The following is a 25374-nucleotide window of genomic DNA, read 5'->3' on the forward strand; positions in this document are numbered from 1 at the left end:
TACATTTAAGGATTCCTCTCAACCACAGATGGCTTTCAATAATTATTCTGATAAATTTGGAAAGACACAAGAATGACAGCATTTCCATGATGTTACTGAATAATATGAAGTCTGAAACTCTAATGTCTGGCACTAATGACTTGAGAACAATTACCCATGATTTACTAGGGCAGTGACAATGCAAGAGCAGACATCAGAGATCTTCTGTCAACACTGGGAAAAGAAAGATGAATGTGATATGTGTGCGTGAGAGTGAAGGGCGGGTGCTTCTCCCAACCAAATGCAAAGGCCCCTACTGAGGGAAAGTGCTTATTTACACTCATGGTAATTAATGGAGATTCAGAGACTCTTCATATTGCAACTAATGTGTCTCTGAATTGCAAATTCCCTTACTGTGTTAAAAGCTCAGTTTTATTTCAGCTATTACAGCAAGCAGTTGGGGCTGCTTCTGAATCATGTAGAATGTTACTTACTTCCTTAAGACAAAATCCAGGGAAAAACTGAATGGCATTTACAAAACAAATGAGCTATACACAAATATTATGTAGTACAAGAAGAAATTTTAGTAGGCCAGTAAAATAAATGAGTCCTCATGCAGTTTTTCATACATGCAGATGATTCTGAATGTACACACTGGTAAACAAAAAGGTCACCAATATGTTGATGAAACTGAGGATAGGGATGTTAGTGAAAATAAAGCATTGGCCACAGAATTCTTTTGCACTTCGCTGCTTCCACACAGCATAGTTTGAATATGTTTGCATTAGAAAATGGTACAAACAAGACATTTTCATTCTCCTTACTTACAGGGGCAGAGTTACATTTATATTTTGATGATCAAGATAACTTTACTGGTCCAAGGTCATTTTCAAAGAGGAGCTTGGGAAAAATCATAACTTAGTAACATATTTCAGTTCAGGAAAGAAAACCAAAGTTAAAATGATCAGTACATGACAAGTGCACAGTTAAGTTGTATGAAGACACAGGGCCTAGCACTAACTGGAAATACACCTTTCATTCAGTTCACAAGTTGCTCTGTTGTTAAAGGAGACATTTTGGAAGAATATGTCCAGGAACAGTTTTGTCCACCATTTGAGTAAAATGTACAAATATACGGCCGGCTCATGTTCTTGGTCCAGCTAAGTTGAAGCTGTTTCAGGCTCTGAATGAACCTGTTTTCCATCCTGTCTATTCCTCTCTGAATCTAAGATTATGCAGTTCTCATATAGCTTCTCTCTACTGGCAGTAAAGACTTCTTTTCTTCCTTCGTGAGAATCCTTCTCTAAGCATGATTACTGACCTTTGAATTAGGCACAATGACATGTAGCAATGCTTTAACGTAAAAATACTTATATATATATATATAGAGAGAGAGAGAGCTTTTTGCAACATTTACTTCACAAGAAGCATGCAATATCCAAAAATTACATATATATATATATATATATATATATATACATACACACATATGTGTGTGTATGGGTATCATTCAGTCTATCGAACTGGCTGCTTATTGATGGAGTGAATGATTCTGAAATGCAGTTGATTGTTGTGTTCACTAAAATTTTAAGATTCTGACTGAATACAACATCAAGTGTTTGCTGGTAAGATAAATGTGGCTTTGGGAAGCAATGGTAAAACCTTTGGATTTTGTAAAGGTTTTAGCATTACGGACATGAGTGTCTGTGCAAGTGTAGGTGGCTAGGGTTTAGGGTAAGTGAGATAATAGTTGTAGTAGAATGCATATGTGTTGGGTGTGTGTGTGTGTGTGTGTGTGTGTGTGTGTGTGTGTGTGTGTGTGTGTGTGAGCGTGTGTCTGAGCTGTTCTGATTAGTGGTAGTATTATGGAAAGGGTATTTCAAAGCTAAGATGCAGGGTTAGGATTAGGGTTAGCAGGTAATAGCAATGGACTGCTAAGCATTCTAGCACCAGTATACAAGAACAAAGTGGACATTCACAACTATGGCAGTGTGGAGGTGTCACACTACTGTCATCCTGCATAAATGTGCTGGACAACAGTAGAAAGTAAGATGGCAGATGAGAAGTTTAATTTGAAATCAGGATGTAGCACAACTCACCTGATGCCTGCACTTAGACACATAACAGAAAAGCAGCTAGGATCATTATGGAACTCATAAACAAAGACATTGGGGACCTACAGACACTGGATCCTACCCAATTCGGCTTTGTTAAGGGCAGACCCTGCATCTTGAACCTGGTCGACTTCTTTGAAACAGTCACCAAGGCCATTGATGAGGGTAAGGAAGTTCACACACCCTACCTAGACCTCGCAAAAGCCTTCAACACAATACCCACTCGGGCATCATAGACAAGCTCTCCAGCTTAAATATAAACCCCTATGTCATAAGATGGGTTGCAAATGGGCTCATGGACAGAACCCACATGGTCAGAATTGCTGGAGCCATGTCAGACTCTAAACCAGTCACAAGTGGCGTCCCTCAGGGCTCCGTCCTGGGACCTCTCTTATTCGGTATATATTTTTCTGAGGTACAGGCTAACATGGGAGGACTGTGGCTGACCAAGTTCGCAGATGACTGCAAACTGGGTGCCATAATTGACTCTCCAGCTGACACAAGCATCCTCCAAAAGGGACTCATGGAAACAGATAACTGGTGCCAGAGTCATGGCCTTAAACTAAACGCCAAAAAGTGTATAGTCATACCCTTTGAGAAAAACAAAGTACCCACAAATTACCACATAGGTGGTAATCCATTAAGTACTGAAGAAGTAATTAGGGACCTCGGGACCCAAGTTGATAGTAATCTCTCCTTTGACAATCACATTGCCAAAGTGGTTAGAAAGACCTTCTATATAGCCCATCTTACCATGAAAGGATTCACATCTAGATCAAGGGAGGTCATTGTGCCCCTTTACTCTTCCCTCATCAGGCCCATAATTGAGTACAATGCCCCATTTGGGATGAACCTTACCCGACACCTGCAGCAACTAGAAAGACCCCAAAAGTACCTCATAAAGAGGATCAAGGGACTCAAACAAATGCCATATGCTGCTCGGCTAAAGAAACTCCAGCTCTACTCAGTTGCATACCGCCTACTCAGAGGCGATCTATGCCTGACGTACAAAGCCATGTCCAACCCGGAATAAATGGACATGCTCCACCTCAGGAAATCCAAATCCCTTAGAGCTACGCGATCGAGAGAATTAAACCTCAGCACAGAAATAAATAGGACATGCTGGAGGGACAGATTCATAACCCAGAGGCTCCCTTCACTCTGGAATAAAATCCCAGTCCATGTTAGGCAGAGCCCCTCACTGACTCTCTTCAAGAGGAATCTTGATGAGTGGATGGGAGATCGTAGGTTCACCCCGGGGGTCACTTCTGTGTCACTGTTAGACAGAGGCACAGTAAACTAACCTTAAAAAGGGCACAGTAAACTCATTCCAAGGGGTGGTGAAAGCCAAACACACTCTGGCTAGGCTTGTAAATGCCCTAGGGCAGATAGCCTAGTATGAACCTATGAACCTATAAGAAAGTCTAGTGGACATACCTAGATTTGGAGAAAGCACCCAGCACGGTCCTACGACAGCCAATTTTGGCAGTCCTGTGATGATTCAAAGTTCCAGAGACATTGGCAGAGTTAGTGCAGGCTATGTACAAGGACCTGATAACACATGCATGAGCAGTGTTCAGATCCACAAGGAGTTTTTTTCAGTGAGGGTGGGTGTGCATCAGATAAGGCTGTAAGCCACTGCTATTCCTACTAGTGACAGACTACAGCAAACCGATTTGGGGGGGGGGGGCAAATCAAAAAACTGCTGTATGCAGAGATTTGGCATTACAAGCAGACTCTGAACAGGAACTTCAACAAATGATATGGTAATGGAATGCAAAACTTTAGGCACATGGGATAAAACTGAATACAGACAAGGCAGGTGTCATGGCAGAAAATGGTGGAATCAGAAGAAGCTGAAAATTAAGACAGACGTGAATTAGTGGAACAAGTTAGCAGCTTCAAGTATCTCTGCAGAGTCATTAAGGAAAAGGGTAGAGTGTGACAAAAGAATGCCAAAGAAGCTGAAAAGTAAGGTGTACAAAACAGTGGTGCAACCAGTACTGCTGTATGATACAGAAACCTGGGCAGTTAAGGCAAAGCAGATGAGGAAGCCAGAGATGATGAAGTTCCTTAGACTGGTGGTAGGATGAATAATGTCAGACATAAAAATAAAAGAGGACTTCAGAGCAGAAGCCAGTGTAGCTCCAATACAAGAAAAGTCAGTGACAACAGATTAAGTTGGTTTGGGCAGTGAATCAGCACATATATTTGATACACTTAGGAGAAGGCTTAATTATATGTCAGCATTAATGCTGCTTCATAAAATGCATTTAGTTATCATGTTGACAAAGAAAAAAGAAAAAAATATTTAATAAGCTAATCTTGATAATTTAGTAAGGGTGAGAACTGTATGGACTTGATGTCTATGGCAGCAGTTAATGGATGGGCTGTACAGATTAGCCAAAGATAATAAGAATGTTTAGTAATACTTACTTTAGTTTCCATAAAAGGTAACAACAGTTTAAATATAAAAATAAAAAAGTAAAACTATTAATGTACTGCATATAAGATTACAATAGTTCTACTGTGCTCCAACATAAGAAACACCTCATTCATTGTACCTGGTAAGGATGGCATTAGGTTGTTTCAAATTAAGTCATGGCCAATTATAAATTTATTTTATAGTTCACGTTCTTGGCTCTTTGAAAGATCGATACTTTGGTGCATGTTTATGAGGAGCTATCACACTATAGTCCTTCTGCTACCTTTGAAACTTACCAAACTTCTAAGAGACTGTCTGCTAAACATCTGACAGTAACATTATTGTATTCAATTTCCAGTGCGGTATTTGAACGCTTTTGTCGACTATGACTGCCACTCTGTCACTTCTTAACTAAATGCATCAGTCTCATGACCAATCTTTAACTTTTTATATATATCAGTCGCTTAAGAACTAGCCACTGGCATCAGTGCATTGCAGTGGCTGTGCAGTGGCAAGTATTGGGTTTAGCATTTCCTACCCCGCTGGTACAATCATTTAGCATTCCTCAATGTTCTATAAGGGGACATTTTTTTCTTTGTGACATATAAGAATATTTTTACGTTATCCACAACTGCAATTTAACGGTAAGTATGGAATTACTTAACACCTACTTTGGTTATTCTCTAAGTCTATTATATTCTGCATATATTATATTACACATAGGATCACAGGGAATTTCTAGACAACCTACACCAATCATCATCTTCTATGTTATCTGTTATTACTTACCTTAAAATCACAGGTAACCTACTCCACAGATTATTTTTCTTGGTGTATAACTATTGCAATCTACAAGTTCTGATATCCAATTCTCTCTGCTAGTTTACCACATCTAATATAAGCTATAGACATAACACAGAAATAGTTCACTTTGCACTGTTTAGAGTAGTGTCTTTGTTAACAATATTCTACCATTTTCCTCAGAATATATAATACTTTGAAGTTTTCATTACATTTCTGTGATTTTCCTTATTTATCACTGATGTCTCACTGCCATTCTTGTACTGAGACTCTAATAGAAATGGAAGTACCTGGCTGGACTTCATGGTTAACAAATGTAGTAAATAAATAAAATAAAAAAGACATTTAATCTTCCACATCTGATACAACTTGATTTAGTTCTACAGAGAATATGTAAGTTATACTGAATGTGTTGTAGTCTGACTATGTCAAATTACAAAACTGGGCCCACAGCATTATTTATCCAGCAAAAGAGCCAAGGTTCAGTTTCCCTTATTCAGTTCTTACCCAAGGAAAGTAGGCGGAAGCCACTCCCACACACTGAGTAAATAACCTGTCATACTTGGGTGTCCAAATGGATTCATACTGGAAACTTGGATTTCACAAAGAGTTTTAAGTGTGTAATGTAGTTTAACAAAGACTGGCTAATGTTTATTCAAGAGTTTATTATTTGACTACAGAAATGAGGTCAGTGCTTGGGAAAATGTTCATTTTATTTGTAACTGACTGGAATTTGATTACATATTCTGAGTGTGGGAAAAAGCACTTGAGCAAATGGCTGGTCATTTGCCATTTAATATTTAATTTCATGGCCAGTCTCTATTCTACATATCACTGTATTACATAAAGAGGATTAAATTCTAGTGGCTGTTGCTTCCTGTCTTTCAAGTAATTGGAATCAAAAGCCACTGAGTTCTCACTGTGAAGAAAATAATTTAGTATACAATGGGACTTTTAATTTACAAGATTTGTCAAAAAGGGGGTACTGAAGGTGTCACTAAAATGTTCGCATTTCAATAAGCACACCTATTTTTAATAAAATTTAATTTCAGCAATCAAGATGCTCAAAACAGAAGTATGACTGACAAGTCTTTAAAAAACAAACCAACCTTCTCCATTTCTACCTAAATCTGCATAATATTACCTCAGTCTGGAGCGGACATTTGATTTCTGCGTAAAACAGAAAGTTATCTAGGGCTGATATGTGTGAGAGAGGCCCCTACTTCGACTGCCCAATCTGTCTCTGTTATTCTGTACCAAAAACAAAAACCTGCAGAATAGTCACATTGGAAGGATGGAAGGAAACACTATCACTGTAGTTGGGCTGGTCTCCTCCCCCACACCACATCTATAGGACCCTATGACATGGCTTCACTACCTGCATGCCATCAGTAGAAGGTAGTGGAAGCTGGGTAGCTCTGGGCTACATAACAGCACCATGGCCCATTTGTTAATGCCCAGGAACTCCTATCATCCCATTCTTTCCCTCAGCAGTGACACTCAGGGATGGTGGTAAGAAGGCCAGCTGTGAACTCTCCAAAGTGGCCCAGCCTTCCCTCACCAAGGTTATTCACAGACTGACTTATAACTGCTTATTTGGAGAGGGGAGGCTTGCATAATTCTACATTTTTCTCTTGTTTCCTGCTTCAGAAGGAAGGCCCCTGCCCAATGCACAGCAACATTGCTACTTCAAACAGGCAATATTCTCAGCTTGCACTAGTGATTTGGGCCTAGCATCTTCCCATCCCCAAGAATGGCAAGCTGGCAGCAGTTACACAGTTTCATCTTTAGCCAGCCAGTCCTTTAGAAGCCCATGCCTCTTATCAATCATAGATGGCCTGGGCCATAGTCAGGGCCTTCATCTTTCTACACCATGCAGCTGGGCTGTACTTGGCCAGATCACATTATTTAAGCAGAAATAATGATGCACTCTAGTCAAGAGGGGGAATAAGGGTAAGAACAGGAGATTAAATGAACAGACTCTGCTGAAGCACGTCTTCATTTCACTTATAATACATTAGTCCTAAAAATAACTTCCACAGTGTAAACACACTGCTTTTACAGCAAAATAACAATTAAAAAAAATACATGCAGAAATGAAACTGATAGAGAAAGTGACACTATGCTGTCAGATTTTTTTTTCTGTAATTCTATAGTATTAGCCCCTCTGGAATGTACTGCAAGTTTAATACAACTGTACTCACTTACAAGAAAGCACCTTCCTAAGTGTAAACTAGAGAAAATGTAAACAGAACTTAATCAACAAAGCATATTTGCTGAGGCAATGCAGTCTAATAAAGGCACTCTAATTAGCTTCAGAGATATACACTCACTGTAGTCTTTAATCATGCAATTAATAATCCAAACTAAGGCAAGAATAAGGGGCATAAGGTTAGAGCTGAAGGGGCATAGGTCAGAGCTGAAGGACAGACATCAACAGAATTTGGAAAACAACTCAACACAGACACAGGAATACTAACTCTGAGAGAAAGGGCAGTATGGCCTGGAAATGCGTTATCTGAAATTCTGGTACAGTGCATGGCTTCGGATGCATCAGAAATGGCTGGGACAGAGAAAGAAAAGAATGGGACAAATGCAGGGCAAGGGTGAGGTTTCCAGTGTTGGCCGAAAAACTCCAAATGAGTCAAGAAAACACAGCATCCTCACATACTCATTAAATGTATGCAACCTTTTAACTTCAAATGGCAAGGTACCACCTCGCAAAATAACTGCAACAGTTTTAGCTAAAGCAAATCACAGCAACAGAAAAACATGTTTTCATATCTATTATACAATATAATTTAGTTTCTAAGCTATGTACCCAGGTTATTTAGCCAGTAATCTTCAAGATTTCACCAGCATCTGAGCTTGCATTCCTTCAGATACAAATACTGCAGTCTATCTGAAAAGATGTTAAGATACATATTACATTTGTTGTTTAGCTAGCCTCACTGGAAGGAAGCCATTCAAAGAGTCAGACTGAGGGTAAGGCATTATTAAGGCTCAGAGGAAAAACTATACTTTCTACAAAAGTTTTAAAGTACTGCATTCAAGTTTTCTAAAATATGTCAGTGTGTGTATGTGTGTGTGTGTGTGTGTGTGTGTGTGTGTGTGTGTGTGTGCACATGTTCGCATGTGTGTGCTGCCAGCACAGAATGGAACATATTCTAGGTATGACACCTTTGTGCATGTTCGCATGTGTGCGTGCCACCTACACGGAATGGAACATATTCTAGGTACAACACATTTGTGCATGTTCGCATGTGTACATTTCACCTACTTGGAATGGAACATACTCTAGCTACAATACCTTTAAGCATGTTCGCATGTGTATGTGTCACCTACATGGAATGGAACATATTCAAGGTACAACACATATGTGTATATTCTCATGTGTGTGTGTCACCTACATGGACTGGAACATATTCAAGTTATGACACCTTTGTGCATGTTCGCATATGTATGTGTCACCTGCACAGAACGAAACATATTCTAGGTATGACACCTTTGTGCATTTGTATGTGCTGCCTACACTAAATGGAACATATTGCTCAGTATGACATCTTTGTGCATGTGCACATGTGTATGTGTTGCCTACACGGAATGGAACATATTGCTCAGTATGACATCTTTGTGCATGTGCACATGTGTATGTGTTGCCTACATGGAATAGAACATATTGCTAGGTATGACACCTTTGTGCATGCTTACATGTGTGTGTGTCACCTGCATGAAAAGGAACACATTCTGGGTACACCTTTGCGCATGTTCGCATGTGTGTCACCTGAGCGGAATGGAACATATTCTAAGTACGACACCTTTGAGCATGTTCTCATGTGTGTGTGTGTGTCACCTGCACAGAATGGAACATATTCTAGGTACAACACCTTTGTGCATGTTCTCATGTGTGAGTTGCTTACATGGAATGGAACATATTCTAGGTACATCATCTTCTCATGATCTTATTCAACAGCTTTCCAAATCTCCCCTTATGTTTTCAGAGATAGCTGTGCTCTTTCATTAAATGCAACAGTATAAACATACACTTATTTCAAAATGAATGCCTTCATTAAAATTATACTTCTATACTTAAACATTATAAACTTGCACCCTTTCTTTAAACTGGACCTCTCAAACACTCCACTTGCAAGCTTATCTGTTACTTCAGAAAACTGTACACCCACTTTCCTTCTTATGATTTGTCATGTACATGTCAAAAAGCTATGCTTAAAATATGACAAAACCAAATCAGGCTCCTTAATATAAATTAAGATTTAGACAAACATGTCTGAAAAATGCAGTTCTCTACTGTGTCCCACAAAACACAAATTCATACATGTATAATCTCACACACACACAAAACCATCTTAGTTGAATGCATATTCAGTCATGATAGCAAACCATTGCTGACATGTTCCTGATAATTTCTTAATGAAAATCAGGCAATGTTCAGCTAATATTTTCTATTACTAACATATTCCTCCTCTTCATTTTGTAAAGTTCATCAGTTTCTTTGCTTTGCTCCCCGCTTGAAGTAATTATAGAGTTCTGCCTATCATGTTCACAGCTACTGCTACTGTAACAGATTATCATGTCAAAACAGAGGAATATTATATAAAAGCACCAAGTCAAGTTGAATATGACAAGAAGAAAAAGAACTCTAATCATTCACATCTCTTTGAAAGTCAAATATGAAATGGTGTAATACAAAGAATATAAATAAATTCAAAGTGAGCAGTGCTTAAATATTATGTTTTATAAGTGCCATTTGTTTTTATTATTTTTTAAGGAATACCCCAGTGTAGCATTTAAATGCCATGCACAACAGTTTCTCATTAGTTAAAAAAATGAGACATTACTTTTCCAAATATTTCCGGAATCTGATAATTTATTTTGTGGTTAAACTCTCTATTTTAGCTAGGGTAACTACCTGATATATTTGCAGTTACTTTTAAGAATAGCATTTTGCTGCAACATCTGCCTTAGAAAAAGAATATCTGCCAGAAAATTGCAAGTGCTATTTTAAATTTTCAACTAACTTTTTCATTGCTCCTACAGTCTACACAGCTCTTTCAGTTACCTGCAGCATGGCAATCCCCTAACACCACGAATCAGCAAATTAAAAATGTTTGCTATGAAATATCTCAGAAAGATAAGGATGGCTATGATAATATTGAAATTACAAGACTGGGATTTGGGGAGAATAGGTGGGAGAATTAAAAGGAGTTGGCACTACCTAATACAGATAACAAAATGGTCACTTGAAATGATCAACATAAAATCAGAACAAAATAAATTATCACTCTTTTCACTCAGTTTAGCCGTATAATGATGCAATTTTCTAACAATTTCAATAACAATCTACTTATCTTTTTAATATGTTTGCTTAACTAACAGGCAGTATGGCAGTCATACGCTAGTGCATTTAAATTAATAACTTAACTTAATATACCTGATCTCATCTATAAGTGCAATGCAATTTGATATCACTGATGTCTGATTTAATTTCTGATACTGTGCTAAGACAGACTCTTATTGTTTTTTTTTATCTTTGGTACTATGGGGAAAAGACTATGAAGATAAGTTTCTGTATTATTTTAACACAAAGCCTTTATCTACATCATTAACTTCTGCATGACTCATAGTGACTATACAGCAAATGTCAGCAGTGAACACCTGATAAGCTGTCATGCTGTTTCAAAGGAGAGTCCTACTGGGCTGTCTCTCCGGACGTGGAGGAAGGAGGCCTGCTTAAAAGGTCTTGGAGAAACTAAATTACACCATTTTTTATATTCAGCTACTTAAGCAAGAAAAACAGCTTTTCTCCCTCATGTAATTTTTCCACTGCTTGGCTGAGTTATACTACTGTTAATAAATCATAAGCATGTTAACAAGGCAAATGGGTTAAGTACCAGAATACAAGCTTTCTCCCCACAGTGTATTTTTATATCCTGGTGTGTCAGGAGACAAAAAAGAATCTCAGCTTGTACCTCACCTGACCTGATCACTTTCTGCTACATGTGCAGGCCAGCTGTACAACGCAGAAAGACAAATAAGCAGGTTATTGCCATGAATGCCCTGGGACCGCATTTCCTTGTTTTTCTTAGTGGACTGCTTCATGGCTGCTCTCCTGTCAGATGGTAAAGGGTCAGACTGAATGCAGTCAGAAGTTCATATCAGGAGGCAACATACTTCTCATTACTTTATCTGGGCTACATCAGGAGAAGGAATAGCACCTCTGTAGTACCGGTTCGACAATGCCCATACAATACAGCAGGTGGACTCCTTAGCACGTAAAGTAGCGGCACTTCTGAATCCTAGACTCCTGCAGTTTTCTTCCTTATAAATATCGGCCTAAAAATAAATAAGTCACAGCTGGACACATTCTGAACAAGAGAAACTATTTCATCAAGAAAATTAAAGTGCAAGAAGATGATATAATATATCTTTTGTACTTCTACACATCTATTTATAATGCCTCATGTCTTGTGATGTAACCTTTTTCATTGGTTTTGAAGCTGGTGTAAAACCTTATATATGTTAAATTAGCTTTTCTTTGTCTATATTTTGAAAATGCCATATTATACAGCATATTCTGCAGTATCGACTGAAAAGTGGAATACAGAAATATACCTATCTATGAAAATTGCAAAATGCATTCATAATAAATAAAGTCTGCTTCTCATAAGAATATTGTTGCACGTGCCAATGGTGTTGAAAACTGTGCAAAAAAAAAAAAAACAGGTTGCTAGAAAATTCACATTTAAGCAAGAACTGTATTTCAGAATGTCACTGGTAGTTGCTTTTCCTATTTCAAGGTCATTATCATTTACTGGTTTCCAACAGAAATAAAACAGATTGTCTGTTGTGCATATGGTTTTGCAGGTTGCCCCTGAGTACATTTATCATTGTGCAGTCTGTGTGCAATCAAGCCATCTAAGCTGAATGACTTTAATTTTAGCGGTCAACAATGAGCTGTTTATATAGTTGGGTAATGGATTGCTGATCTCTAGCCAAACATGATATATTCTGGGGATACTACAAGGAAATGCAGTGAAGTACTAAACTTAGGTCCTGAGATGATACATTTTTTTTTTATTAGTTAGCCTGTTTGCTCAAATGTAACATAGCGCAACTTTGTCCAAAACTAATGAACAGACAAACAATGGTGTACTTAACATTTATAATAAACTTGCCATGTGCAAACAAGGGTATGTAACTATATAAAGAGGATTAAATTCTAGTGGCTGTTGCTTCCTGTCTTTCAAGTAATTGGAATCAAAAGCCACTGAGTTCTGAAAAAGTTTGTATACTTTCAGCAATCAAACCACTCTAACATTTCTAAGGTTTCATTTCATTTCCTTAAGTTTCAGAAAACACACTGTATTTTTAACTCCACTGCCCACATATCTGACTGCATGCATTCTGGATGAGAATAACGGATGACCTCTAGCCTGTCCTGTTTTATCTGCCTGTTATGTATGAGTTTCAATTTTCTCTACATGAATTTGCTACTCATCTCTGTTTCATAACAGCAACTGGAAGGACTCCTTTGCATGACAGCATGTAGAATAAGAGATGCATCCTAGGGGCTACACTCAACTCAGTTTGTGAATGTTTCTGGATGACAGAATGTAGGCACAATTCAGAAGCATACCTCTCAACCTCTCAGTGCAAGAAATATGTACAAAGCCCAACAAAATGAGGGGGACAAAGGACCAAAAATAGGGGAATATTTTAAATATTGCTCTTATAAACTTAGAAAGTTGCTAGAGTAACAGGGTTTGTTGCAACATACCTTTTCCAAAGGACTTGAAATGTGAAACTCAAATACATGTCATTATTTAGTGACTTCACTCCTCAGATCATCCCAGTGGTTTGCCAGGAAACCACAAATTTTATGAGGACAAAACCAAAAATTATGAGCAAAAATCTGAACATTCTGTGAAAATCTGGACAGTTGAGAGGTATGTTCAGAAGTTACACATTTGTACTCTCCATTGTGCTATGCAGATTCAATCTGTTCTAATAATGCAATAAATGAGGTTTGTGAACAAACAAATTTGTCCAGGGACATCTTCAGGAGAGGGTCAGGTAGGATTAGTAATGAGAGCTAAGATGGTAGTGGAAGAAAGTGTGGTGGTGATGAAAGGGTTAAATTGTGAAAGTAAGAGAGCTGGGAAGAAATGAGGTAAGTGCAAAGAGGGGAGTAACTGGTTTTAGGTGAGTGTAACTGAGTAAGGGATCAGAATTTGGCATGAACTTACTGTGCGCCCTCCTGCCCTCTTTCAGGAGCATTGAGGATTGTGTAGTTATTTCTATAGGTTTGGTGTTTAGGCAGAGAAGAGGGGCAAGCTTGAACCTCTTCTGTTCCCCCTCTGGTGTTGGATGTTTTATTCAGTGAGTTGGGGAATGACAGTGAGCAGTGGGACCCTACTTGATAAGTAAAAGTAAGCAAGCAGAGGTGAGAGCACTGCTTGATAAGTAAAAGTGAGTGGAGGTGAGAATGTTGCTTATCTGTCTAGGGTGAGCGGGGTTATGCTGCCCTACTAAAATAGTTATATGGATGCTCATTTCGTGATCAATAAATTAAAATGTTGGTCAATAAAGTTATGTTTATGGAAGTTTAATAAAGGTCGTCAAATGTTATTTGGTGTGGTGTGTTTATTGAAGGGGACTCGGACAAATGCAGGCTGTGTTATGTGTAATGGAGCATGGTGACATTGTTAGATTCTTACAAAATAATTAACAGGAATATTTGTGCAACACTCCCTTGGTTTAAATGATTCCTTTTCTAGCCGGGATATAAAACATTTAGTCTGACACACCATGAAAACTATGATATGTACTTGAAGTGTTTGGTTATCTGTACTTCAAATTAAACAAGAGTACACTGCTAATATAAATGAAAAATTACTTCAGTGCAAATTTCCACTGACTATAGTCATTCTCATTACTTTCTGGAACAAGCCCAGTGTAGTAAAAGTAACAAGTGCTATACTCAAACTAGGCACTTAGAAAGAGCATCACTTTAACTAAACAGAGTGCATTTATTCCAAGCCTATTGCTGACTATTGGTTAATGATGATGTTAAATGCATTACCATCCAGTGTTATGGCATGATTCGGGCTCTGCTTTTAAATCACTACATTTTCCAAAATATATGTTCCCCCTGTTTTATAATTCACTTATTGGAGTAATGATAATACATACACACACAGACACCCACACACGACAAACTAATCCATAACAAAGTTTTTGCTGTTCGCTGCATATGAATTGTCACAAAACTAGAGTCAATGAGAATATGAGCGCTGTTTTTTTCACAGCACTTCTTTAACGTTTCTGTTATTTTTGCTTTTATGCATTTAGTAAGAAAATAACACTGAAATACTCTGAATGCAACAATGTATGCATGAAGATTGGGGGAAGATGGGCGAAGGCTGCCAGCCTAGTCAAATAGAATTTGATACATAATTCTATCATTTGTATATTTAAATGCAAAATACAGGCTTGTGTTCTTAAATGAAAGAAAATACTGTAAAATGTGAACTTCAAAATTGTAGCAACATTACCATCTGCTATAAGGAAAACTAAGCCAAGCATTCACATCTGTTCTTTTGAAGCTATAATTATGTCTTGTATACCCTTTTGATCTAAATAGTGGTGCTGAAGTGGCTGGCTGAACACATTCTTTCTATTGTCTTAACTTAAGGAATAATAGCTAGAGTGTACATGTGAAATGTATTTTATTGCTGTAGTTTCCTGAGCAGGTGTTAGATTGCTAAATAATGCAGTCTGTTGGCCTGGGAACTCCAGACTGTCAAAATGATGTAATGTGTATACTGGGAAAACCTATGTGTCAAAATTATGTAATTTGGGAGGGCCTAGCAAAGATGTTTGCTAGTGAGTTTAAAAACTATTGTTCAGAGAGAGAATGTGACAATTTTTGATCTTGATATCCCACTTATCAGCACTCTGCCTGTTGTCTTATGTAAGCAGTGTCTTATAAATATGTTTTCTTGTAGTAATAGCTAGGAACTGTTATACTAGAACTTTCCTACTGTATTATTTTAAGTTTCTGTGTGATCTCTGAACTCTTAGATATCACTGTGGTGTAGTAGTTTTGTCTTGTGTTTTAATTATTTATTATTAAATATTTTAAAAACCTTTACCTGTGGCTGGTTTGTGTAGAGATAAGTAAGCTCTAGAGTACCTTGCATATTTATAGAGTTTATTGTAATAAGCCACTCTAATAAACCTTAATAGTCACATTACCAATTGGATAATAATACTGCACAGGAATAACTGGACACCCTTTTAAGGGCCTTTGGGTAGCCAAGTATTAGCTAGTGGTGGCAGAAATTACTACCGTATACTCTGGGTAAAGGGGCACAGCTGGAGAATCTGTGTCAGCCTTTCCCAGGAGTGTCTGTGAAGTTGTAGAAATACTTATCTCAAAGTGTATGTGGTGTGTCAGCTACTTGGGCAGGGACACAAAGCACTGGTTGGACAGAAAGGGTACTAGAGGTTAGCTTGCCAGCTAGCCTGAGATCTGGACCCTATAGCTGTGCCAGTGGGGAGTCTTACTGGGGACCTGGAGAGCAAGGGAGCAACCAGTCCCAGACTGACTGTGATCTCTGTGTGCACTTAAGGGAAATTGTACTTTACTGTGTGTATTTGTTATCCTTTCCTCTTATATGAGATGCCCTCCCTGGTGTTAGTGGTGAGGACTGAGGCTCCTTGATTGCTAGGCCAGGGCACGGTCGTCAGAGTATACACAGGCTATCTTTGCAAAGCTTGCCTGTACTGCTCTTAGGAGTATCATTGGCTTAATCTAAATTTAAGAACTGCTGAGTAAATGGAAGAAAGGTTCAGTCAGATATAGCAGTGCATACATGTTAATCCTGCGGGATCATTCTGCATGTAATATACTGGAGAATTATGTTACTGTTTTTAACCCTGTTATCTCTGCAGTTATTTATTGCCTTACTCTGTGAAGTAACACCTCCTTTACATTTCTTCTGAGCTGCCCTAACTGCAACACCCTACTTCCATTCTCTTGTTCTCATACATTTCTGAAAGGCAATACAAGTTGAAATTACACGGCGGGAGGTTTCAGAGTTTCACTTGGTCTTTTTCTACTCCCCATTTCCACACTTAAAAGACAGAGCAGTGATCCACTGATGTAGAGAAATGTATTAAGTTAAGTCAAGAAAATGCACCACTAGAATTACATCATTCTTAAGCAATTAAGACCATTTCCATAAATGGTTGTGCCATTTGTTAAGGCTCTGCACATATATTGTGTGAAGTTTTATGACACATGCAGTGGCTTATTAATAATTAGTGAAACTGCATTATCAAGTCACTGTTTTCCTGATGTACATTTTTGTTTATTTATATCATTGTTCAGAACTGTATGTATGTCTGCTTACCTTTAGAAAAGGGAGAGTGCCATGATTTCAAACCAAAGTTTATAAATAACAGCATTATTAACAAGTTACTTGTCTTTGGTGTTTTTCACAGAATAACAGCTTCCCTTGAACAGAGAAGCACTGCATATGTGCAGAGATAAGGGACTAACTGTTCATGCCTGTTCATATCTAAGCCTTAGTACTGACTGTTATAAAAGAGTAGTAATGTAACTATGCAATGTAAATATTTGGTAGGATGAAAAAATCTATTTTCATTAAAGGGCAAAACAAAATATCATAATCACCTAAATGTGATTTACGAGCTCCTTCACTTATACCTTTATTATGTTCTGAAGGCTTCAGACTCCACTACCTAAAAGAAATATGTATCAGACCAAAATTTCACACAGCATGGGACATGGTGGAATACAACATATTCTACCTCTTGTAGCAAAATATACTATATATCTTCAAGACAAAATGGGCACAATTCCAAAAGATTTATTCTCTGCTACCTATTTCAAACAATTGGCTCTAAGGGTAAGGGTACTTACTCCTGTATATACAGCAGGACTTGAACCAAATGCAGGGACAAGCCGTTGCAAGGGCCTGATCAGGTACATATCAAAGGGTGCATTGTACACGATGATTGGTCTGATGAGTGCCAAGTACAGTGGAACAATGACCTCCTTGTATGTGCATAAGTCTTGATTATAATTCTGGTTTTGAAGTGTATTTCTATTCATTGATAATTATTGTTAAAGTCAATGTACTAGTATGTAGATTTTATATGCAAAAATCTTTAACCCCAATTATATATTTCCTTCTATGCTTACGTTGGAATCCCTATGTGCAATGAACCTGGGCCAAAGCTGCAAAGGGTCAGTGGACCAACCTGCCTACCTGGTAAGCTTTTTTTTGTCAGTTAAATTGCAAATGAAAACCAAAAAATGTCACACAATGATGGCTATAGTTCAATCAAGATTCCTGAGTTCTAACACATTTAGTAGGAACCCTTACTTGCATGTGTCTGTCAAATATGGTATGAAATAATTTTTTATCATAAACTTAAAAAAGTGGTACAACTATAGAAATTTAAGTGTGATACCTTAAAAGATTACTGAATAACTTCTGGGGTATAAAGCCATGTTCAGAAAAACAGCCCACGACTGTAATTATAGACATTACAGCAGAAAATGAAAAAGAAGATTGCCTATGGAATAAATGGTGAGCAACTACAAAGAAGATTATTATCAGAATGTATTGCTTTAGCAGTAGTAACATCACAAGAATGCTAAAATCTGAAAATATATCGCTTGTAGGTATCAAAATATCTAAATAAGTGCAGTCTATAATATTCAATGAATGCAGTTATCTAGCATTAGAAATTAATCCATATCACATTTTATGCATCCCTATGTAGGTAGTTTTTATGGTATGATGGTTAGATAGTGTATGAAATGCTTATATTTCTATTTTAAGTTTTATATGCAAACAGGGATGTATTTACATTTATGTCTGAATTTATATAAATCATCATTGTTACTATTATTATTATTGAACGATGAATTTATTTGTGTGTAGGCTCTACACAAAAGAACGATAGAGTTGAGGTAGATTGATTGTATATTTAATTACTAGCCTTTTGGTTTTTAATTGATTAATTGATTAGTTAATCTTCCCGTCTTACTTTGTTTGGAGAGTATATAACAATGATGCTATTTTTAATGTTTAACTGTCTGAAGAAGCGTGGGATTTCCTACGCGAAAGCGCTTACTTTGTTGGTTGGAATAAACTACGTGTTTTACTTTATTTTGCTGCCTGCAATTCTTCTGGCTCCGATCGTGGTTTGGTACTCCTTTTTTCTGTTTACATTTTATGCTATTGTAATAGACACTTTTCATTATTTTATTTAATTTATATTTTACCTATATAACAAGGATGCAGCTGAAAATAGCCTCTTATGTTCAATCTAACTACCTTAAATAGGTAAATAAAAGTTGCAAATTATACAGCTAGCTGTAGCATGTCACAGACCAAGCATGATCCCACGTCTATGTCAAAAAGCAAGGGTAAACCCTGTTGCATGTGCCTGGGTAACCAACATGCAAATTCTCATTGTAAATTTAACGAGAAAAAATGTTGCACTGACTGTAGAATTGACAGACGACAACAGTCTGTAAAACTAAAAACATTTATTGTAGAAGCAGAGACAGAACTAGTGTCTGTACAACTAAACTACAAGTCTTTAGAAAAACTGTTTGGCTAAGCACTGGTCACATATTCTTCCTAAGAGGTAAAGTAGACCTTACTCAAACAAACACTTCTTTTACATGTTGTGTAAAGTGCAAATCTGCAAAAAGAATCATCCCGTGCAGGACACAAGTGAAGACAATAAGCCAAACTGTACATTTTGAAACAAAAGTCTGGAACTAGTATAACCCAAATGACTGAAGCGTAAAACTAGTTGGAGCTGGTCCTCAAAACTTCACAGAACATATTAAAACAGTGCTTATAAGGGACAAAAAAAAAACAGCTTTGACAACAGTTAATGATACTATTTCACATCTTCTTGTGACAAACTGGCTAAATATAATTTAATTTAAATTTGTCACAGAAGAAGCAAATACATTCTAGAAGTAATAATGGTAAAAGGGAAAAGACTGGAAATCGCAAGAATGACAACTAACATAAGTTCATGGCAGAAGAAGCTGTCAGCGAAATCAGGTCCAGGGTGTACAGGTAGATAAGGCCTACCAGGACTTCAGAAATGCCTTTCATTCAGTCCTGCAAAAGAGGCTGTGTAGAAACCCTGAGGATTTGGGGTGAGATCAACACTAAAGACCTGGACTGCTGCATGGTTAATTGTTAATACAGAGAAGGCTGTAATTAGAAGAACAGTGTCAGGGAGTGACTGGAGGACAAGTACAGAGAGAAGAGAGACCAATCCTGGGATAGCACTTGTTATTGTGTTGTTTCAGATATATCTGAGGGAGAATAAAACAAGGACAGTCTCTTCAGTGATGGTACAAAGTTAGGTGCAGCAGTGGGCTATGAAGAGGAAGAGTCTAAGAAACAATTTATAAAGGCTAACCAACTGGACAGAAAGGTTGTAAATGAAATTTATTGCAGACAAACACAAACCTCCCACTAGGCCATGGCAAGTATGGAGTGGAAATGATGTCAACAGAGCATGGAAGATATAGGAGTGCATTTTTCATGCCTGGGCTGGACCACCAGTAGTACAATGAGAGGTAAGTGACACAAAAAAAGAGAATGCTATATGTGTAGCCACAAGAGGATAGACTCAAAAAGAAAAGAGGTAATTCTACTCAAATGAACACAGCTCAAGCAGTACCATGTGACTGGAAGCAGTCTGTGAGGTCATGTAAAGGGAGGGACATCAGACTACTGGACAGTGTCCAGAGGAAAAGCAGCAGAAAAATGCATGGGAGGATAATTAAAGGTTACAGCCAGAGACCATATGACTTACTACAGGCCATGAAGAATAGAGGTGACATGATATGGATACACAAGACCATGTTGGGGGGAGTAAAGGGGGTAGGTTGAAAAGGAAGGATAGATGGGGAGGAAGGAGAGGAGTTCATGACAAGGGTCAACTGCTTCTTGGATTTGCAAAAGTACTTGTACACAGAGAAGGCTTAGACTACATTAGCTATTACAGTCAATGAACTAGTGAATACAGACAAAATTAAACACTACCACTACCAGAGATGCGACTCTCTCAAAATTTATGACTAGTTCTTGAAAGGATGATTTTTAGCCATGGCTTAGACAGCACTACTTCAGAAGACTAGCATTAACTATCAAAGATAGTTATCTATATTAAGGGTAGAGGACAAGAAGCATAAACCCTTTACAAGATCACGCTTTAATTGTGAAAATAATGGTCTTAGCCAGCTCACATGATAGCCTCCCATGGAAAGGGATGTATACAAATTAGTAAAGCTGCACAATGTTTGTCAAGCAAATAATAAATCACCATCAAATGCACCTTCACATAAATGTGAATGGCTTGAAAAGCCATGGCCTAGAATTCAAGTAGACCATGTTTATTTATTCTGTGAAAAACCTTTCCAGTTTTTACAGGTGCTTGTTCAGTGTGTACGCATATGTAAGCCATGAATTCTATTACTTTTTATGCAGCCTTGAAACAACTGATAAAGTTTATATATATATACCTTATAAAAATCTCACAACACTCAGATCAGCCAACAAGCTACTAGTTACTACTTTGAAATCTCATAACAAATCAGGTGATTCCCTATTTGCAAACACTATTGGTTCTTACTGGAATAAACTTCCCACTGAACTTACGTCCCTAACCTCATGTCACCTTTTCAAAAAACAGATGAAAACCTACCTACTAATTCACTGGCTATGTCCCTGCTCCAATCCTGACTGAGCTCAGCACCCTTCATTACTCTCTCCAGTCTGCTACTTGTGTAATTCTTTCCACTCCCATTCTTACTTAGACTAACATCGTCTGCCCCCTTTACTGGACCTTCACTCCTTTATCTCCTTTTTTTGCTTAGTTCCGTTTCTAGCCATATTCTCTCTACTCTCTTTCTACCCATAGCTGACCATCACTATCCTACTACCTTGCCATTGCATCTCTATCCTGTTTCCTCACTCTCCTTTCCAATTTGACTCCCCAACCTGTAACTTTGTCATAATACTTATTACCCAACTAACTATATTTTTTCCCCACTTTCTGTCTATCCTTTCCCTTTCTCCTTCATCTTTAACTACCATTCTACCTGTTATATCTTCTAACATGCTCTTTTAACATTTGATATCAAAAGTTTCTTTCCTTCTGTAAATTACCTATTCTGTCATTATGACTACTGACCGACGACTAAATTGTTTTAGCTTGACTAGTGATGTCCTTTAACTTAACTTTGTATTTTTATGCCTGAGCTTAACTCCTTAGCCACTTAATCCGAACTCTGTTTGTTACCTACTTAAATTAGTCCAGGCAAACTGCATTTTGTCTCTGTACACTTTTTGTAAAAATTGATTTTAGAATTGTTTTTTGAAATGTATTGTCTTATTCTGATAGTGGAGCTTTTCTCCTCGGGCCTCTGCTGAAAATGGACATGTATCCAGCCAGACTAGCCCGGTTAACAAATGTAAAATAAAATAAATAAATAATAATAAATATATATATATATATATATATATAATATATACCACATTCAAGAAATATCAGTGTCTTAAAATGTCTGCTGTTATAACAGTCTGACGTTTGCTAATGTGATGTGGAGAAATAGCATCTGCCATATACCTGCATCACAATTTCATGATTAATCAAATGGCTGGAAGAGAAGGTTGTACAGATTTTAGAGTAAGGAATGACGAAAATAAAAGGTGATGTTCAGTTACAGAACTGCTCAACTGATGAAAGGTTTTTCTCAACAGAAATTGCTACGTCAATAAGACAAAGATCTGCATTTGAACTAGCTTTTGCTTTGAAAATCAAAACCTCGTGGACGCATTGCATAACCAAGAGTTTTTCAAAACCTATGTCTTATTGTATGATCAGTGGTGATGGTCAGCATGGGAGGGGGCAAGCTTAGTAATTCAGAGCATGCTACACAGATACGGAACCAGCTTGTGTCCCTGCAAAGGAGAAAGAATAGTGGTCAGTGCAGAATTTCCTATACATTTTGAAGTTCAAAAAACACCAGAAATATGACCCTCAAGACTTCCAGACAAAAATTTACTGTTGCTTAGTACTATCATCCTCAAATATACTCAGATTTCATGAGAACAACAAATATACACACAATCAATGGTTATATAAGAATCCTTATATGTGCTTGTTGTGACAGAATACAGGCATTCTTTAAAAATTTCACATTTGATTGTCTGCACCCCACCAAGATTTTCTGAATGTGAAAGGCATACCCTGAACTTACACAGTGAAAAATTTCCTGGAAAAAGTGACAAAGTATTCTGGTTTCACTGACACTCTAGTACTATATCCAGACCTTCATAATTATAAAATGACAAAAAATGCTATACAAACAAAATGCTGTGTGCCTGTACCAGAGATTGCAGCTTACAGAGTTCCTAGCATAATGAAAACTAATGCAGTATCTTGGCTGTTGCTGGTCAGTCCTAGTTGGTACATAGTAATTAAACATTCCCATGTGAAGTGAATTTAGTTTCTAGTTGGCTCCAAGCTACTACCTCACTTTAACTAACATTTTCTATCTTCATCCACTAAGTCTAAATGTTTCACAGATACTAAATTATGCACGTTTGCTTCCGCTGTTAATTTGAAGATTGTATTTCTTGCTTAAGTTGTTAAATTATTTAAGGTGCTTGGATTTTGATGCTCAGTTTATAACTCTACATAAGTAACCAAATCTGCTGTTCGTAGTAGGGTAACACATTGAAATCATCACTCCTTATATAGTGTCTCTTTTAGTAACTCACCACAGGTACAAAGGACATCACTGCTGAAAAAGCTGTCTGAGAATCATTTCTCTTCTTATCATCCCTTGACCATGGTATGGACAGACATTGGCTAGAACTGGAGAAGGGTAACAACAAATGGTATATTACCTACTGGGATTGAGCTCGAAATGGTAGCTCAGTCTGGTAAAGGCAATATTATTTTCTGGAAATACTGTAGAGCAGAGTGAAGAATTAACTGTGAAAAAAATTTGGAAATACCTTTAGTGCTTTAAAAGTGTCCCTAGGAAATGCATTGTTAGAATAAGGTGCTCTCAGCTATCTGCCTTGCTAAAATTTCTAAAGATATCAAAATAAAGTGTTAGATAAATGCCCTAACATTTGTAGACTGTTGTAGCAATTTGGCTTAGCAAAATCTTAGTTCTGACTAAAGTAAGTAGCCAAGAAAACAATTCAGTACTGTTGGAGTCACAGTTATGATAACTTAGCTTAGGGTAAATATTTTCAGCACATCAGTGGAAACAGCTTGGTATGACAAATTTGGAAATGGTTTCCACTCAGGAGAGTACTTTGTCTTATTTGATGGACACTGAATACATAAGTTACAGAAGATGGTTTACTGTCAATGTATAACAACCTGATATAACTTAATTATAACTGGAGAATTTTAATTTCATTAGTGCCTCATGTGACAGCCTCTCTTTTACCCGGGTCAGTAATCAAGGAGCCTCAATACTCACCACTGACATCAGTGAGAGATGGTCACTAGAAACAGGAATGAATTTACACAGTACTTTCAGTTGCAGCTCTTTGTGTCAAGCATAATTTCCCCCAAGAGCAGACAGAGAACATGTTTCAGACCCGGGAGTGGACTCTCTATCTCTCCAGATCCTAAACAAGACTCACTTTGGAGCATTGTGTCCCAGTTCCAAGTAGTTGACACACCCACACCTGGGTATTTGATTGTCACACACACACACACACACACACACACACACACACACACACACACACACACACACACACACACACACACACACACACACACACACATACACAACCCCCCCCCCACTGGGAAAGGCTGGTACAGATTTACTAGCTGTAACCCTTCTGCCCAGACTATAAGGTAAGTGTGCTGCCACCAATCAACTACTCTCAGGCTACTCCAAGGGTATCCAATTATGCTGAGTAAAAGCAATACTAACATAAATGGTAGAGTGTAACCAAAGCATCTAGGCTTTTCAGAGTGGCAAAGGAGTCACTAAAATAAGCACAAGTACTCTCAAGATGTTAAACGTATTCTCTAAAAGACCAGCCACAATGAAAGTATAAAAAATATTTAATCATTAATAATAAAGTAGAAAACATAACAATACTAAATATCTATATACAATAAACTCCAGAGTTTCAGTTACAGGTGAAATAAAAATAACACAGTTGGATAGATTCATAGAGATACAGAAAAACAATACTCAACTAACCTCACTGTATTTCCTAACTGTCTAAAGAATAACTGTTTTCAAGCTAACTTAATTAATATAGCAAGGCAAGATTAGATGCCGAGATGCTTTCTTTCCCAAGGCAAGGTGAAGAGCTTCTAATAGACTGAACTAAACTAACTCATCTGAACTAACATATATCTTTATATTAGGTTCCAAAGAAAACAAAACAAAACAAATTGCTGTGAGTGTTCCATACTCTCAGTGCTGGTTAAGGAATGACATCACATTACATCACCTGACTCTGGTACAATACACATTCAGAGCTTTGCTAAGATCTGTTGCAGTATTTGAAAATTACAGAACAATTTCAAAAACATTTACTTTTCCCTTCCAGAATTCTTTTTTAAATGTTTACATTTAATCAGTTATAATAACACTGTTCACACATTTCTAACACAAGCATCTGTACAAGTCAGTGTGACAGCCAAATGACACAAAACTCCAGCCAACCATGCTTGCATATGCCACACATGCACTGCACCACTCTCCCTGTCACACCCCACATTGCCACACCTTAAACCCATTCATGTATATTAGTTTTAAAGTAGATACAGTCACTGTGGTCTTAATGAGCTTAGAGACTTACAATACACTGACTTTTCCTTTTACTAATTCATCAATTAAGAGTTGTTTTTTTTTTTGATAAAAGAGAACAAAATATTACTGTCTGACATTCAATGCTGGTTTTATGT

Source organism: Protopterus annectens, chromosome 3.part0 (assembly GCF_019279795.1).
Source record: "Protopterus annectens isolate FY-2018-M chromosome 3.part0, PAN1.0, whole genome shotgun sequence".
Lineage (NCBI taxonomy): Eukaryota > Metazoa > Chordata > Ceratodontiformes > Protopteridae > Protopterus > Protopterus annectens.